Below are 17,025 nucleotides of genomic sequence, written 5' to 3' on the forward strand. Positions count from 1 at the left end.
ATTTTTCACAAAACATGACATGGGATGACCACGTGAACTACATTATTAATAAACTGTCTAGGACAACCGGCATTATGCGCCGCCACTGCTACTATTTTCCTACGTCTGTTAACACACTCACATATAACACTTTATTTTCTTCTCTATTGAATTACGCGTTTCTTGTATGGTCAACAACAACACCTTAAAACATTAGCAAACTTTCCATCCACCCGCCGTGGTTGCTCAGTGGCTATGGTATTGGGCTGCTGAGCACGAGGTCGCGGGATCGTATCCCGGTCACGGCGGCCGCATTTCGATGGGGGCGAAATGCGAAAACACCCGTGTGCTTAGATTTAGGTGCACGTTAAAGAACCCCAGGTGGTCAAAATTTCCGGAGTCCTCCACTACGGCGTGCCTCATAATCAGAAAGTGGTTTTGGCACGTAAAACCCCAAATATTATTATTATAACTTTCCATCCGGCAAAAAAGTGCTATCTGCCTAGCCTGTAAAGTCCCACAACGCTACCACACTGCAGAATTGTTTAAGAAGCACCACATCATTCAGGTTCCATCAATGTTTAGTTACAAGCTATGCCGTTTATATAAACTCGGCTTGCTGAAAAATAATGATGCCATAACAAACCTAGCAAGGCTACAGAAAAACTTCCTTCCTTACAGTGTACGCCATCCTGAAGTGTGGTACGTCGCCAAATGTAGAACCAATTACGGAAATCAAATGTTAAAATTTCAATTGCTTACATTTCTAACCCACATAATAAAAGAAAATAAGATTGACATATCTCGAACATCACTGAAACAACTGCGTTTAATGTTTGTATAATGGTGTGATACGACGATTTCCTATTTCTTTGACTACTGTATAATCCCCCTTTGATGTGACGTTTTATAACTCCTGTAAGTGTTTCCTCTTAGTAGGTCGTGCTCCCCTAGCCGCACGCTTTTATGCTTCCCGTGTGCTTGGGTGTCAGGGCTCCTCAGGCTGTTCTTACAGTTCTTACCTGTCCTCCTCGTAACTTTTCTTTTCTTGCGGAATAAAAAAATTCAATTCAATTTAAAATTTTTTTGATAAAGTTTTCGAAATCTCGTTTGGAAAAAATTAAGCACTAAAGTTTAAAAATCCGTTTAATTTTTAACAGATATTGACATGTATACTTTATCTTTTTCGCGTGAGCGCTTTTCTTCGCCTAACAAATGTTATCGCATAGCGCAGGACGCACCTGCATGTGTCGGAAGTTTGTCGTATGTTATCGATGGTTGTATCCGCTGTCTGTTTTCGCCGAACTTCGTGTAATCTGATTTCATGTATGCGTAAGTCCAACGGTGTAGAACCTTCTGGAAGACACGCAGGCACCAGCGTTTACTCTGGAATATTCGGTGACATGTATAAAAACCGACGCGCTTGACCCACTGATCAGATTTTCGCCGATCGCCCACTGTGTTCACCGCTATCTTTGTGCTTCGAGTGTAGCCTGTTTTTGAGGGCACAGGTTTACCCAATAAAACAACTTCCTAACGAGAGCATCGCGATCTTCTCGGAGGAGATGTCTCGCCTGTTCAGACACGCTGATCCCGACATGCCAGAAGAGAAAAAACTTCGTCAAAGGCTTCCTGACCAACAGAACGGCCACAGTGGAACTAGGGGAGTTGAGGAGTGATGTCTTCACCACTCCAAGCAAAAACACACCCCAAGGCTCGGTCATCTCGCCCATACTCTTTAATGTGGCGATGATCGGCCTAGCAGAAAGGCTCAGCAATATCAAGGGCATCCAGCACGCGATATACGCAGACCACATCACGGTCTTGGTGAACCATGGACCCCTGGGAGAGAAACAGGAAAAGCTACAACAAGTAGCAAACTGCGTAGAAAGATACGTGAAGGAAAGAGGACTAGCCTGCTCTACAGAGAAGCCTGAGCTACTGAGGGTAGGAAGACAACCGACTGATGCACCACTCGAGGTGAAATTGGAGGGGCAAAACATCCCGGAAAGGAACATGATAAGAGTCCTGGGAATGTCACTACAAGCAAGCAGGAAATGCAGCCACACACTCAGCCTGCTCAGCAAGTCGTCTGAACAGGTAGGCAGAATGATAACCAGAGTCTCCCACCGAAGGCATGGGATGAAAGAAGACGACACGCTAAAACTCGTCAGAAGCCTCATAGTCAGCAGGGTAATCTACTCGCTGCCATACCACCCCTTGATCAAGAGCGAAACGGAACAAGCACAGACAATCCTGCGGAAGGCCTACAAGACGGCACTCCACCTACCAAGAAACACACCGAACGACAAGCTGCTAAAGCTAGGGATTAGCAACACCTTCGCCGAACTGGCAGAAGCACAGCTTGGAGCACAGTTTCACCGACTCAGAGACATGGCTACGGAAAGAGCGCTGCCCACAAGGTTAGGTCGCGACCCAAGGAGGCATCTCGATCGATCTGCCGATATACCCGACGAGATCCGTAAGACCCTGCAGGTCAATCCCATTCCGAAAAACATGGATCCAAATCTCCACGTGGTCAGAAGGCAGGCGTGGGCAGATTATGTGGAAAGGCATTTAGCCAAACTAGATAACACGGTTTCCACGGATGCAACACTGTATCCATGGAATAGACATACAAATTACATTAAGGCAGCTTCGGTAGTGGTTGACAACGCAGGCAAGCTAATCACCTGCGCAACTGCACGTAGCGCCAGGATAGTGAAAGCGGAGCAAGTCGTTGTTGCGCTGGCAGCGGCTGAGGGCTATAGAAAAGACAAATCACTGGTCATTTTAACGGATTCAAAAGAGACATGCAGGAACTACACAAAAGGTAGAATCGGCAGGGCTGCCTTAGCTATCCTCCGCAAGGCAGAACACCTCAGACACACCGCAACCCACAAACTAATCTGGATTCAGGCACACGCGGGGATAGCAGGAAATGAAAGGGCAGACAGCTTCGCTCGCGGGATCACGTACCGAGTCGAGCGGCCACACGCCCTGGGACAGCACTTCGCCGTGAAAATCGGCTATTCAGAGTTACTGAACTACCACAGCGGCTAGAGAATTAGATACTCCCCGCCACACAAAGCCTTAACACAGCAACAAGCAGCTCGTTGGCAGAGGCTGCAAACGGGAACCTTCTCTAACTTACATATACTAAGCAAGATGTATCCCACACAATTTAGGTAGACATTCCTGTGGTGCGGTGCAACCCTCACGCTTTCCCATGTAACCTGGGGGTGTAAACGTTACACATTCCACCAACACAAAACCCCGAGTGCGGAACAGGGGGAGAGCCGGTTCACCAGCTGCGAGCTCGCCGCCCAAAGGGCAATGATGCAGCGCGCAAGCGAAGCAGCGCGGCTCAGTGGAGCCCTGGACTAGGGGCCCAACCCTGCTAAGAAGGTCAAGCGTCTGCAGCGATGAAGATGAAGACCGAATGCTAAACCCTTAATGGACCAAATAAAACTTTCTCTCTCACTCTCGCTTTTTCATGAGCGGTGTCCAGCAAGTGCTCTTCGCATGACTGATACGCAACCCGCCCAAGAGCGTTTCTCATTTTAGTTCTGACGCCACAACCATCGAGAAAACCCTCGAAATTAGCAACAGGCGATTCAACCAACGCACGCTATCAACGAACTATGCCGAAGTTCAACAATTGGGCGCGGACGGCCTGCACGAGACCATGAGAGCAGTCGAGCGAACGGAGCTTCAGAGGATGCTCACAAGATAGCAGCCTCAGGTTGCCGCGATCGCTGACATCGTGCGAGAAGAAATTCAGCGGCCATTGGGATTTCGCGAAAGGCAGTAAGAATTGCCAAAGGCCCAGCCTGAAGCAATGACCTAGGCCGCCATCACCCACCATCAAAGTAACCCTCCAGGCCAGTTACCCTGTCAGCTTCGTTATCGTCCATAATGTTCACGAGACGTAATTCTCGACATGTACTTCCTGAACCAACACTGCGCAAACATCGAGCTGGAGCCCAAGTCGATAACGCTATCTGAAGGTCAAGCGATACCGCCGGAGAGCCTTCGTAGTCACCACCCTTGAGAGTGCTAGAAGATCAAGTGAGCATCTCTCCTCGTTACAGCATTGTCATTTCCGTTGGCATCGAAACACCCGCAGACGTAGATGGCGTCATCGAGTACGATCAACGCCTACTGCTTGATCATGAAGTCTGCGCCGCAACAGGGTTCGCTCGACTGTATGGAGTAAAAGCGAAAGTGATGCTGGCCAACTTCAGCCAGGAGCTCATGCACGTGAACAAGGGCATGACGATCGCATACTTTGAGGAAATTGCGCAAACCAGCAATACGTTGCTCCTCTCGGATTCTGCCGCATCTACCCCGGCGATCACAGTTTCCGAACCAGACTACGACATAAATCCTAGTCTCTCCCTGAGTAAGCTGCAACAGCTCAGAAGTCTTTTCCGACGATACAATGACAAGCCGACGAGGACTTAGCGAGAAGAAGCTTTTACGCTGCTATTTCGGACACTACAAGATCATCCACCGCATTGGCGCACTCCACTATGAGGTCGTGCCAGACGGCATTTTGCTCTCACAGCGGCGCCGCCCACGACCTGAAATAGCCCATGTTGTGCGGCTTAAGCCGTTCTACAAGCGCTAAATAAATTTCAAAATTTGCATAGCTGTACTTTAAACTTTCCTTTTTGGAGTATGCGACTTTGGACCTTGCTTCTTTGTTGTTTTGTTACTTTTGTTTAATAACTGTCTTTTCTGTTTTTCATTCTCCTTTTATGTTTGTAGCATCGGGATGATGCTGTTCGGGAGGGGGCGATGCTGACACGTGTATTTTATCTCTTTCCGGTTACGGATTTTCACCGCCTAACAAATCTTATCGCAGAGCGCAGGAAGCGCCTACATGTATTGGAAGTTTCTCGAGTGTTATCGGTGGTTCTATCCGGTGTCTGGTTGTCTCCGAAGCTTGTGTAACCCGATTTAATGTATGCTCAACGCTAATGGTGTAGAACTTTCTGGAAGACACGGGGGCACCAGCACTTGCTGTGCAACCTTCCATGACTGATGTACAAAAGCCGACGCGCTTGACCTGCTGATCACATTTTCGCCGATCGCCGACTGTGTTCGCCGCTTTCGTTGTGCTTTGAGTGTAGCCTGTTTCTCATGGCACAAATTCACCCAATAAAACACTAGTTTCGCCATTCAGAGTTTTGCTGCTTTCTTGTCACGACTACGTGAAAATATTTTCTTTTGTAAACGGAGTCTGTTATACTACCTATAGCAGACAATTTGTTATACAAATCGACATCCTACAGGAAAATGTTCCCTCGTTTACGAATGCCTTGTAAAATTTTTACTCCTACATTAGCGGAACATGCAAACGCACAGTATATTACACTCCTGTTGTAGGTTTTATACATTATTGCAAGACACATTTACCGAATCTTGATATAGGTATGGAGTTGTGTGTATATGCGCTTGTTTGTTTTTGTTATTTTACAATGTTCAGATACTATTGTAGAGCCAATTACCCGCTCGAATAAAAGATCCGCCTCCCATAGTCACTATAAATTATGTTTTTTTAGCTATGAGAGACTGCATAAAGTTCAATGAAATTCTTGCCGACAAAACCCTCTTGCAATGCGATGTATTTGGATTTACCGATATGAAGTTTCATCTTAGGTGCCTCAAAAGGAACGCTGATATAGTTTGGATCATGTTTGGTGGAATGATAAAAAAGTAGTAGCTCTAATTTTATAATTATTATGAAGGATATATGCAATAAATACCACTGATTTTTACGCCTTTAACGTGTGACATTATGTCAATAATGAAAAACACAATTAGTGAATGCCACGATTTCCGGCGCGAGACCGAGGCCTAAACACAGTAAGGAAAGAAAAAACGCATTTATATAATGCAACTGAGGAATTCAAAGGGAACAAGCAATCCTCGTTTGCTAACGCTTCCGGGAGCTTTTGAGAAATAATTTTGTTTGAAAACCACGTAACTGCGACGCGTACGCTTATATGCGATAGCCCTTAGCAGCAATGGGATATTTCTCAGAATTTTTCCGTTTTTCATGATTTATCATAGCTGCACTGCGAACCACACCGAGGGCAACGCCGCCGTATCACCCACGTGATCCCACGTGATCCCTCATGCCCGATCATGCTCACGGCAGTGTCAAACCATCCATGGTGGCGCTCAGCTCCACTATGTCTTTACTGCGTTCCTCGGACTTTATTAAAATATGTCGCTTGTACTTATTACAACTCGAGAATGTTACAGGCAAGCATAGGTGCATTTCTCGGTTTCTCCTTTTACTATGAAGAAACTAGATAAACGCTCATATGGGTATGTAAAATGAGTCTGTTGGAGTAATGTTTGCGAATGCTTGCTGAAATGGCGTATTCAAGACATAATTTCAAGTTAAGGAATGGCTGACACTCGTGGACTCAACAGAGCTTGTTGTTGCACGGAATTTAGGACTAGCCATTTTGGGTGAAACGTTGCAAGAGACAAGTATGCGAGAGATGAACACGCACTTGAACATGAAAGCCACAAGAGCATATTTTATTGGTTCCTTCAATAGAAGAATACGTTTTGCCTTCAGAGAAATTTTTAAGACAAGTTAAATAGTTTTGATTATATAGAACAATATAATACTTACGTATTGAACCGTAATTCATTTCAACTCGGGGCAATTTGTTGGTAACAAATTCAGCGTCATAACATGCTTTCACCCTAGTTATAAAAATGGCAAATGCCTCTTAGGTTGAGAATGCACTAATAGACAAGTTTTACACATTCCTATTGTTTTGTTGAGTTTTGAGATATGTGCAATATATTTTTTAACTCATGCATCTGTATATCTCAAAGCTTTCTTGATATTTCCGATTTATGCGATTTCACATATGCACATTCATGATGCCAGTTTTGTCTTATTATGATTGCACAACTGACCAAGATGCGAATTCATTTTCGTTTCGGATTTTTACAATGTGCCATGGACGCCATAACGTAAAGCAATTCCAAATTTTTCTATTCCACTTCTGCAATCAGCCCTCCTGCGATTGGTCGAAAACTTTCTTAGACCACCTCACTTCGCATGTCTCTCACCCGACGTCACGAGAACTGCGAAAGCTCCCGATCTGATATGACGTGTACGCACTGATTATGGTGATAACTATGGTGATTGGACCGAACAAAAGAAAAATAGTTATTTCTGATTCCACGCATTTTCGCCATTAGGCCTCGGCTATTGGTTAAATGTTTTCGGACTGCACCCACTTCACCTGCCTGTAACGCGACGTCACAAAACCGCGAAAACTCACCGCGTCAAAGTGACGTGTACGCCTTAAAGATGCAATAATATGCCGAACAAAACTGAATATTTATTTTTGAATAGCCGCAGGCTGCCCCATTCCGAGAAGAATCAAAGATGGCTGCCGCCGATCGATCAGGCACTGGCTACTCGAACCTGCCGGAGAGCATGGGTTTATTTGCGTGCAATAAAACATTCTGAGTGGTCATGCAGCGGTTTCAAGCACTTTCGACACATTTACAAGTTCGCTTTGCCTGCTCTTCTTTGCTGAGGATCCGTTTTGGCGTCATTCTTCATCTTCCGTTACATGCTGCCGCAATTTTCGACCAGGCACCGCGAGCTAAGTAAGAAAAAGCGGACCAATCGCAGGCGCCGGCACTACCCTTTTCATCCGGTTATCGATTTTCAGTGCACTGGATCGGCCACATCGAATGCCTCTCCACTTGAGCGTGCTCCTCGCTTCTTGTCAGCCAATTAGATAAGACAAGCCGCTCCGTGTAGACAATGTTATTTGTTTTTAAAGCAAACAAAAGTGACTTCCCATCAATGAGTACAGCGTTTCATTGGTCTGTTTAGACAACCCTTCGGGTCACCGCCCGATGTTTGCGTCGACGGCGACGTAAATTTGACGTCAGGAGATTGCAATGAAAACATATTGGAATAGTTTTACAATATAGGGCCCCCTGTGTGCTTACAAATAACCGCTAGTGCGAACGGCATTATTATTTGTAAAATTTAAGTGTTCGAAAACTTGTAGGCCATATTAATAAACAACAATTATATAGGCAATAATGTTCTGAGGGTTTGTTCGCAGCAGCAAACAAATATATTTCTCACCTCTACAGTAAAACGTACACGGAATATTCTAATTCATCTTTCATATAAATGCTTGCCTTCTGCTATACGAGCGCACACTGGTATGTTGAAAAGAATTCGACAGTACCAGTATTGCCAAACTCGGATATACTTCTAAGCTCGTCAGTTCGACCATAGTCTCTTAATTTTGGTACTGTGATTAGTATTCTTAGGATACTTTGTGCATTAGACATACAGACACCTTGCGATGTATGTCTCATCGCAAGGTCAGTGGAACGATATGATGCAAATGGTAATGATTATGGTGATTTATTGACATCCTCTTTGAAACACGGCGTTAACATAGTCTCCAAGCCAGCTTGATTCAATCAGGTTCACAATGTACACATTTTCTAGTATTCTTGGTTGCATCTCCTCGAACTTCTTTTTATTCCTCAAACCTTCTTGAACTGCCTTGTATACCGCTAGCTGTGCATCTACTACATGGCGTTCGACGTGGTGTAATAATACGCAACTGCAGTGCAAAATCTGCACGTATCGACTGAACGCGGTGCGCATGTCGTCGCGTGCCTCCTGACGGGCCAGGACGCCTTTATAGGGCAATTTCCCGCAACAAGCTAGCAAGCGTTGGCGTTGCTCAGTAGTAGAATAGCTGACTCCCGCGCAGTGGTCCCGGTTTCGATCCCGACTGGAACTGGGTATTTTTTTTTCTCATTTCCGGCGATAGCTGCTACGGACACTAGGCAGAGGCAGTGGCGGACGCCAACGCCAACCGAAACAAATGGCTATTGGAATGAGCCCATAGCAGCTTACGCTCTAAAACGCATACTACCATTTTTGGACGCCGCTACTACCACGGGCCAAACAGACTTTAAAGGGTATGTGCTCGTACGAGCATAGGTAAACAACTAAAGGCTTACAGATGGCGAGATGCACTATCCACACTATCATGGTTCAGCCAATCTCCACCAGGCAGTCATTCTGCTCAATGTCGCGGCCAATCAGTATCGGTCTAAGTCTTTGAATTGAAATCCTGCTCGAAAACTAGCCCCCTACCGGCTGTAGGTGGGTCTGGGTCTCAGAGTGCAGTTAACTCTCCTGCAGTAACTATAGAGCATGTCCGGTCACTGTCTTGTGCATGCCTTGTGGCGGCAGGCTTATTGCTTTATGTAAAAAAGAGCAAACCTGAGAACATGTTCTGCTAGGCTGTAACTTTATTTGAGGGCCAGATGCTGCGAACTGGTGAAGCAGTTCTGTCAGCCCCTACATAACTCACAATGAGACGTAAAACGTGTATCACAGGTTTGAGCCTTTAGTAACTGAAAGGAAATGATGCTGCCATACGACTTCAATGCACTAGGCTAACGCACAAAAATGAGCTTTCTTCTGCAGGAAAATAACGACCGATTGAGCATATGAAACATGTTTCAATGGAAGAAAACATATGTGTGGTAAAGTATACTCAGCATTCTGCAGCGCGAGGCCCGAAGTTTTTTTCTGCGTCCGTATTCAAGGATGCACTAATCCATATTTACTGTGTATTGCTGTGGTGCAATGGTAAGTCACGTACCTGGCTCCATATGGTAGGGTGCCGGAGGCTTCGGGATACATAAATCAGAAGCTCGGAAGTTGGGAAAACGCAAACCAACAGGTTTGCTTTTACTTGTATAAAGTTTATTTACATCGTTGAATAGGGAAAAAAATCAAGCGTTTAGCAACGAGCGTCTGGATGAGCCTCGTTTCCATGGCGCAGACTGTCGTCTCTACTTCCCCCAGAGTGGCAACTCGTTCTTCCATTTGCGGCCCTTCTTCTCGGGCGAGGGGAGCTCGTTACGAGAAAGCATCGCGTGGGAACTGTCCTCCGAGTATCTTCCCAGCGTGGCTCTCGCATTCTACTCTTGCACGTCACAAACAACACGTTGTGTATTGGAGTCATAACAGTAAGCACCAACAAGCCCAGCACCAGTACTGCTATACTGATTCAATTTACAAGTAAATAATACCAGAGGAGTACCCAGCGCCATTACTTTATCAGCTAAGTGCTTCTGGGTTGTTGCAGGCTCTCGATCCTTGTTGTGTCGTTCGTTTTCCTGGTATCCTTTACAAACTTGCCTTTTCGTGCACACAGCAACGTGCTCACGCAATACACATCGAGATTTCTGTACCGTACCGAAAAACGTTTCTGATCAATGGTGGGACGGAACTATCAATTCCAGCAAAGCAGACCAACGTTCCGAGCATTACGCTGCGATCACATACACGCTTTTTTTATGCCTAAGTCGATTTCTGAAACGGCTAGCGCGTACGCAATGTAGCAGTTTTTCGCATTCTTCCTTCGCGACAGCTAGGACATCGAGACGATGTCTCAGACTACACTACTTTCAGGGTCGCTCCGTACTTATTGTAGAATCTGTAGCTGAAAAGAGGATATATTCCTCTGTAATAATGACACATAAAAATGAACTTAGCACTGAGGAGGCTGCAGCACTGCTTGTGCTAGAAAACTTGTCCATGCCCGGACGTTAGTGCGTTGTAAAGTTTCTGCAGAACGGTTGAGAACTCGCATTAAGGCATGAAGTTAAGGCGTGCAAATTTTCATGGAAGTGAAAAAATAGCAAGAATGCGTGATGCGTTTCCACTATGCTCGGGGAATCAGCAGTATAAACACTCTCAAACACGCAATATTTTCTCAGCGCCAATTATTTTCATTTTATGTCGTCTTTCTGTGAATCTCGTGTTAATGCGTAAGACTTCAATTAACCCCCACGTTAACGTTAACGTTAACCCCCATGAAGGGCCAATAAATGCCTACCAGCTAAATTTGGCTTCTTCTTGGTACCGAATGGGTCTTTTCATACGGAGAGTAAAAGATAGTAAAATGCCAGGCCGACCCGCGGTGCAAGTGATGCAGGCATGAAGCACTCCCCATACGTGGGCCGATCCCGAAGATTGTAAAATGTCAGGCCGGCGCGCGGCGGAAGTGAAGCAGGCGTTAAACAATCCCCATACGTGAGCCGATGCCAAAGATAGTGCAATACGGGGCCAACCTGCAGCGGAGGCGAAGCAGGCGTTAAGCACTCCCCCATACGTGGGCCGATCCCGAAGATAGTAAAATGCTAGGCCGACGCGCGGCGGAAGTGATGCAGGCGTTAAGCACTCCCTATACGTGAGCCGATCCCAAAGATATTGCAATGCCTGGCCGACCTACGGCGGAGGCGAAGCAGGCGTTAAGCACTCCCCATACGTGGACCGATCCCGAAGATAGTAAAATGCCAGGCCGACGCGCGGTTGAAGTGATGCAGGCGTTATGCACTCCCTATACGTTGGACAATCCCGAAGATAGTTCAATACAGGGCCGACCTGCGGAGGAGGTGCCGCAGTCGTGAAGCACTCTTCATACGTTTGCCGATCCCGAAGATAGTACAATATAGGCCCGACCCGCGGCGGTAGTGATGCAGGCGTTAAGCAGTCTCTATACGTGGGCCGAGCAAAAGTGCAGCGGTGGAGTAAAGGCAGAGCATCCGCCTCGCGTGCAAGAGGACCGTGGTTCAAATCCCGGTGCCGCGCAATATTTCACCGAAAACAAAATTCTCGTGTTGATAATATTGCATAAACAGGCCTTGACTGCGGCCTGATCCCGGTAACCAGAGACGGTAATGCACTCCCTCACCAGAGCAGGATTGGCCACCCTACCCTGGTGCAGTACTTGGCCACAACCTCCTATATGAATAAAACAATCAAAAACCCCGGCCCTCAGTCCTCAGAAGCTGCGAAGCAACTGGCCAAGGCGGCGGCCAGACCTGTGACGCAGCAGAAGGCGCTAAGAATCCCTGAATCCGGACAGGCCGCCATCGGAATCTGAACCTGGCACCGTTTAACGCTAGAACGTTATCTACTGAAACCCGTGAGGGTACTCCGCGTCAGCAGGAGGAGCGACGTGAAGACTGTGGAGTTTACAGGTGTTTTCTTTTTCTGGCAATGATCAACAGAAGCAGCTGCCTCTTGGCTTCGGTGATCTGACGATGGCCGATGTGTATGCAGCCTGGCGTGGCCGAAATAGGCTAGTTTGTATATTGTTCCGAAACATATCACGGTGTCTGCACGCATGTGCACACCATTGCGCTTGGTGGCGCCCTCCAGACGCCACCTGCTGTCCGGTCTACTCTTCCCCGTACATTCCGCGCTCTGGGTGGCTAGAAATGGCCTCTGGCCTGCCGTGTGACGAGGCCCATGTTCCACGGGCCCTTTGCTCAATAGTTTATGACTATAGGCTTCATAACTGCCACGTGATTCTCGCTTTTAATCTTTTCCCTTTCTCGGTGGCTTGTCCTCGGCATTCCTCTGAGTGTTGCCTTAAACTCAAGTAGAGCTACAAAGCACCGAAGTGTGTACTGTCATCATGGCGGCGGTAAAGGCGCAGCACGTCCGCTCTGCACGTAGTGAAACCAGTCTATCAAGAGGGAAGAAAGTGTGCTTCACCATTTCTCACTCTATGTCTCTGCTCCAGACCGTCTTCAAGTTAATAGTCCGTGACATCCAAGGTGATTAGCATGTACCGAATCTCAGGTAAATAAGAAACATGAGAACTACAGATATACGTAACTTCCGCTGCTAAAATGTCTGTTTATTTGCGCTCAAATTTCGCGAAGGGGCGGTGTTTTGGGGATTGTTGAGGAGATTATTGCCGCGTTTGAATGTAGTACTTGGCTGTATTTTGTGCGCAATAAGTGTATGCGTGCATACGGTAGCGCCATCTTTCGCTGTCAGGGTGAATCACGGCGTGCTGTTTCTCCTTGCAGTGAAAAGAACGGCGCTTCTGTTTAGTGTACAGCAGAAACATAACTGCTAGAAGTTGAACAGCCAATGTTTCACATTTAACATCCGTAAAGTGAAACCGCGCTGTTCCATTGTCATTGTCTCCATTGCGTTTAATGAACGACGCTCGAGGTATCAGTAGCGCTTTAATGTATTTCATCATCATCGTCATCATCATCATCAGCCTGGTTACGCCCACTGCAGGGCAAAGGCCTCTCCCGTGCTCCTCCAGCAACCCCGGTCATGTACTAATTGTGGCCATGTCGTCCCTGCAAACTTCTTAATCTCATCCGCCCACCTAATTTTCTGCCGCCCCCTGCTACGCTTCCCTTCCCTTGGAATCCAGTCCGTAACCCTCAATGACCATCGGTTATCTTCCCTCCTCATAACATGTCCTGCCCATAACCCCCCCCCCTTTTCTTCTTCTTGATTTCAACTAAGATGTCATTAACCCGCGTTTGTTCCCTCACCCAATCTGCTCTTTTCTTATCCCTTAACGTTACACCCATCATTCTTCTTTCCATAGCTTGTTGCGTCGTCCTCAATTTCAGTAGAACCCTTTTCGTAAGCCTTCAGGTTTCTGCTCCGTAGGTGAGTACTGGTAAGACACAGCTGTTATACACTTTTCTCTTGAGGGACAATGGCAACCTGCTGTTCATGATCTGAGAATGCCTGCCAAACGCACAGTCTTCTGATTATCCTGATATTCTGATTATTCTGATTCTTCTGATTATTTCCGTCGCATGATCCGGACCCGCCGTCACTAACTGCCCTAAGTAGATGTATTCCCTTACCACTCCCACTGCCTCGCTAACTATCGTAAACTGCAGTTCTTTTCCGAGACTGTTAAACATTACTTTAGTTTTCTGTAGATTAATTTTATACCCACTCTTCTGCTTTGCCTCTCCAGGTCAGTGAGCATGCATTGCAATTGGTCCCCTGAGTTACTAAACAAGGCGATATCATCAGCGAATCGTAAGTGACTAAGGTATTCTCCATTAACTTTTATCTCTAATTCTTCCCAGTCCAGGTCTCTGAATACCTCCTGTAAACACGCTGTGAATAGCATCGGAGAGATCGTATCTCCCTTCCTCGCGCCTTTCTTTATTGGGATTTTGTTGCTTTCTTTATGGAGGACTACGGTGGCTGTGGAGCGACTACAGATATCTTTCAGTATTTCTACATACGGCTCGTGTACACCCTGATTCCGCAATGCCTCCATGACTGCTGAGGTTTCGACTGAATCAAACGCTTTCTCGTAATCAATGAAAGCTATATATAAGGGTTGCTTATAGTCCGCACATTTTTCTATCACCTGATTGATAGTGTGAATACGGTCTTTTGTTGGGTAGCCTTTACGGAATCCTGCCTGGTCCTTTGGTTGACAGAAGTCTAAGGTGTTCCAAATTCTATTTGCGATTACCTTAGTAAACCTATCGGTCTATAATTTTTCAAGTCTTTGGAGTCCCCTTTCTTATGGATTAGGATTATGTTAGCGTTCTTCCAAGATTGCGGTACCCTCGAAATGATGAGGCATTGCGTATACAGGGTGGCCCGTTTTTCTAGAACAATCTAGATCCCGAAGATAGTAAAATGCCAGGCCAACCCGCGGCGGAAGTGATGCAGTTCGTAAGCACTCCCTATACGTGGGCCAATCCTGAAGATAGTAATATGCAAGGTCGACGCGCAGCGGAAGTGAAGAAGACTTTAAACAATCCCCATACGTGACCCGATCCCAAAGATAGGGCAATGCCGGGCCAACCTGCGAATACGGGAAGCAGGCCTTACGCACTCCCCTACGTATGCCGATCCCGAAGATCATGCAATACCGGGCCGACCTGCAGCGGAGGTGACGCAGGTGTTAAACACTTTCCGTACGTGGGCCGATCCCGAAGATAGTTAAATGTCAGGCCGACGGGTGGTGGAGATGTAGTTCGCCATTAAGAGGTCCATATACACCGCTTCCCTGGTCACTCTTCTTCACAGAGTGGAAGGGCACTGAGCTTTTTGTAACTTTTTTTCCAAGGAGTACAAGTACATATTTAGTCACACGTACTAAACGCTGGCAATAAAAAAGAGAAAAACTACTTGACTAGAGTGATAGGTGTGAGCTGCGTGATTTTTGTGGAGCTGCATGCATGCTTTCTGAATAAACTTACCCTGAATGAGACCGCCTTTCGTAATGCATGGTCGTGCATTTATTTCATTTGTAGCAAGAGTGGAAAGGGGCTTACCATTTCTTAGATTTACTAAGCGCTGATACAGTAAAATTGTATGCTGCTTCGGTGATCGACTTCTTTTTCATATGTTCGCATGTATATGTTTCAGTAATGCACGGCGTTGTGGTATTGCACTCTCTAAGACCATCCATCTTCCGACCCCACCAGTACAAGAAGAGTGGTTCACTTGTGTTCAGTACCTGTGTAAAATGTACAACCTTATAATAACTAAAATACTATAAATATCTTGTCGCAAATCATATAGTAGTGTCATTTATTAGAATAGTCCATCGACGAAGTGGTGGACTTGTGAACTCAACAGCGCTGTATTTCTTCATTTATGTTTAGGTTGACTTATTTACTCGCGGTTTTCACCGAAGCGAAAATTCCTAACCTTAAAAGCACACTATACACTGGAAGCGAAGTCAATTTCCTCTAGAAAGTTATGGGGGGTACAATAAGATTCGCCTTGACAATTACACAATGAACGGGATACAGACATTCATCGAGACTCGAACATCGCACACCTAGAACGCAATAGTCTTTGTGTAGCCTCTCCCGTTGCTATTGGAAACTCCATTGACAGTAAATTATGTGGGCGGGCAAGATGCTGATACATGACTCAATTTCACAGTGTGGAAACTAGACATAGATAAGTACATTGTGAAGGATGACGAGTGATGTCTTCCGAGTAACATCTTTAACATCTTTGACATTTTAACAAAACTGAGGTCTTTGACATGGAAGAATTATATGGACTAGCGCTAATATTGATAATTAAAGAACCATGCTTCACGCGCATCTGACACAAGGAGCATAACTGATACTAATTGAAAAAGGCTAACTTGAACATGACTGAGTAGGCGCATAACAGCTGGTGATTGCCAAATACGACAGCGCTTTATCGCTGTCAACATAACTTTATAATACATTGCTCGCTATGGCACATTTACTGGCTTCCTTTTGATATTGTCGCAACTTAAAAATTATTCTTGGTGATTTCATGCATGTTTCTTGTGATCACTTTAGACTAACATGGCACGGGAAGCTCAGGTACCGGCACAACACGTCTACAGCTGCGCGCCAATAAGCCTGGAGTGTCCGTACAACGGATATTAGAATCAGATAAAGCCTTCGAAATAGCTCTATTATTGTTAATGACAAGCATACCAAGAAGCCGAGAATCAAGCCATCGAAACCTGGGGAGAATTATACGTTATGTTTACCAAAATAGGCGAAAATTATTAAGCAAAGCTAAAAAATGAGGCCAAATACGCAGTTCGCCGCAGGTGGGAGTTGAACTCAGAGCTTCTGTTGTACTCCTGCTGTGCTTTACCTACTGTTCTACAACGGCGGTCATCCTTCCGTCCACTTTTATGAGAATTTTTCGTCCATCGAGCATTAACGAGTACCGCTATCTAACACTAGACTGTTATAATTGTCAGCCTTTGCTTTCCGTATTGCCTGATGTAGCCTGCATATGCAAATTCCTGATAACCTTGACTTGCAATACTCCCCAGAAAGTAGCAGTCGTAGCAGCCTAATGGGGCACAATTGGAGATCCGCGTCATGCGAGTACGTGCAGAGAAATCCTCGAATGAATGGGATAGTTGATGTGACATACTATTACTTCAATTATGAAATGTTCGCCAAACATTCAAGGAACATTTTATAAAGGTGCTCCAAATCCGCCGTTAATAGTAATATGTTTCCTTCTAACCATAATCATTACATAGTACTGTTAGGAGTAGTATTGTTAGTTCTCGTTGTTCTAGTTACCGTTGCGTCGAGCGGTAGTTAGCAGTCGCATTAGACTGTCCAGTCCAATGCAACTTGCGGACAACGCCGCTTCGGATGTCTCCATCTCCGCTGTTGCATACGTTG

The 17,025-nt window shown here is 45.9% G+C and overlaps 1 long non-coding RNA gene across 1 annotated transcript in view; it reads right to left on the minus strand.

Moving 5' to 3' along the window:
* LOC142564990 (uncharacterized) overlaps positions 1-15,343 on the minus strand; it is a 36,461-nt gene extending 21,118 nt beyond the window's left edge. Inside the window, exons 1-2 of the long non-coding RNA XR_012824727.1 lie at positions 15,157-15,343; positions 6,638-6,711 (exon numbers count right to left, since the gene is read on the minus strand). This is a non-coding gene — a long non-coding RNA (uncharacterized LOC142564990). The remainder of the gene's footprint in view (positions 1-6,637; positions 6,712-15,156) is intronic.
* Positions 15,344-17,025: the final 1,682 nt, after the last annotated feature.

The sequence above is a fragment of the Dermacentor variabilis genome, chromosome 11 (genome assembly GCF_050947875.1).
Source record: "Dermacentor variabilis isolate Ectoservices chromosome 11, ASM5094787v1, whole genome shotgun sequence".
NCBI classification, from domain to species: domain Eukaryota; kingdom Metazoa; phylum Arthropoda; class Arachnida; order Ixodida; family Ixodidae; genus Dermacentor; species Dermacentor variabilis.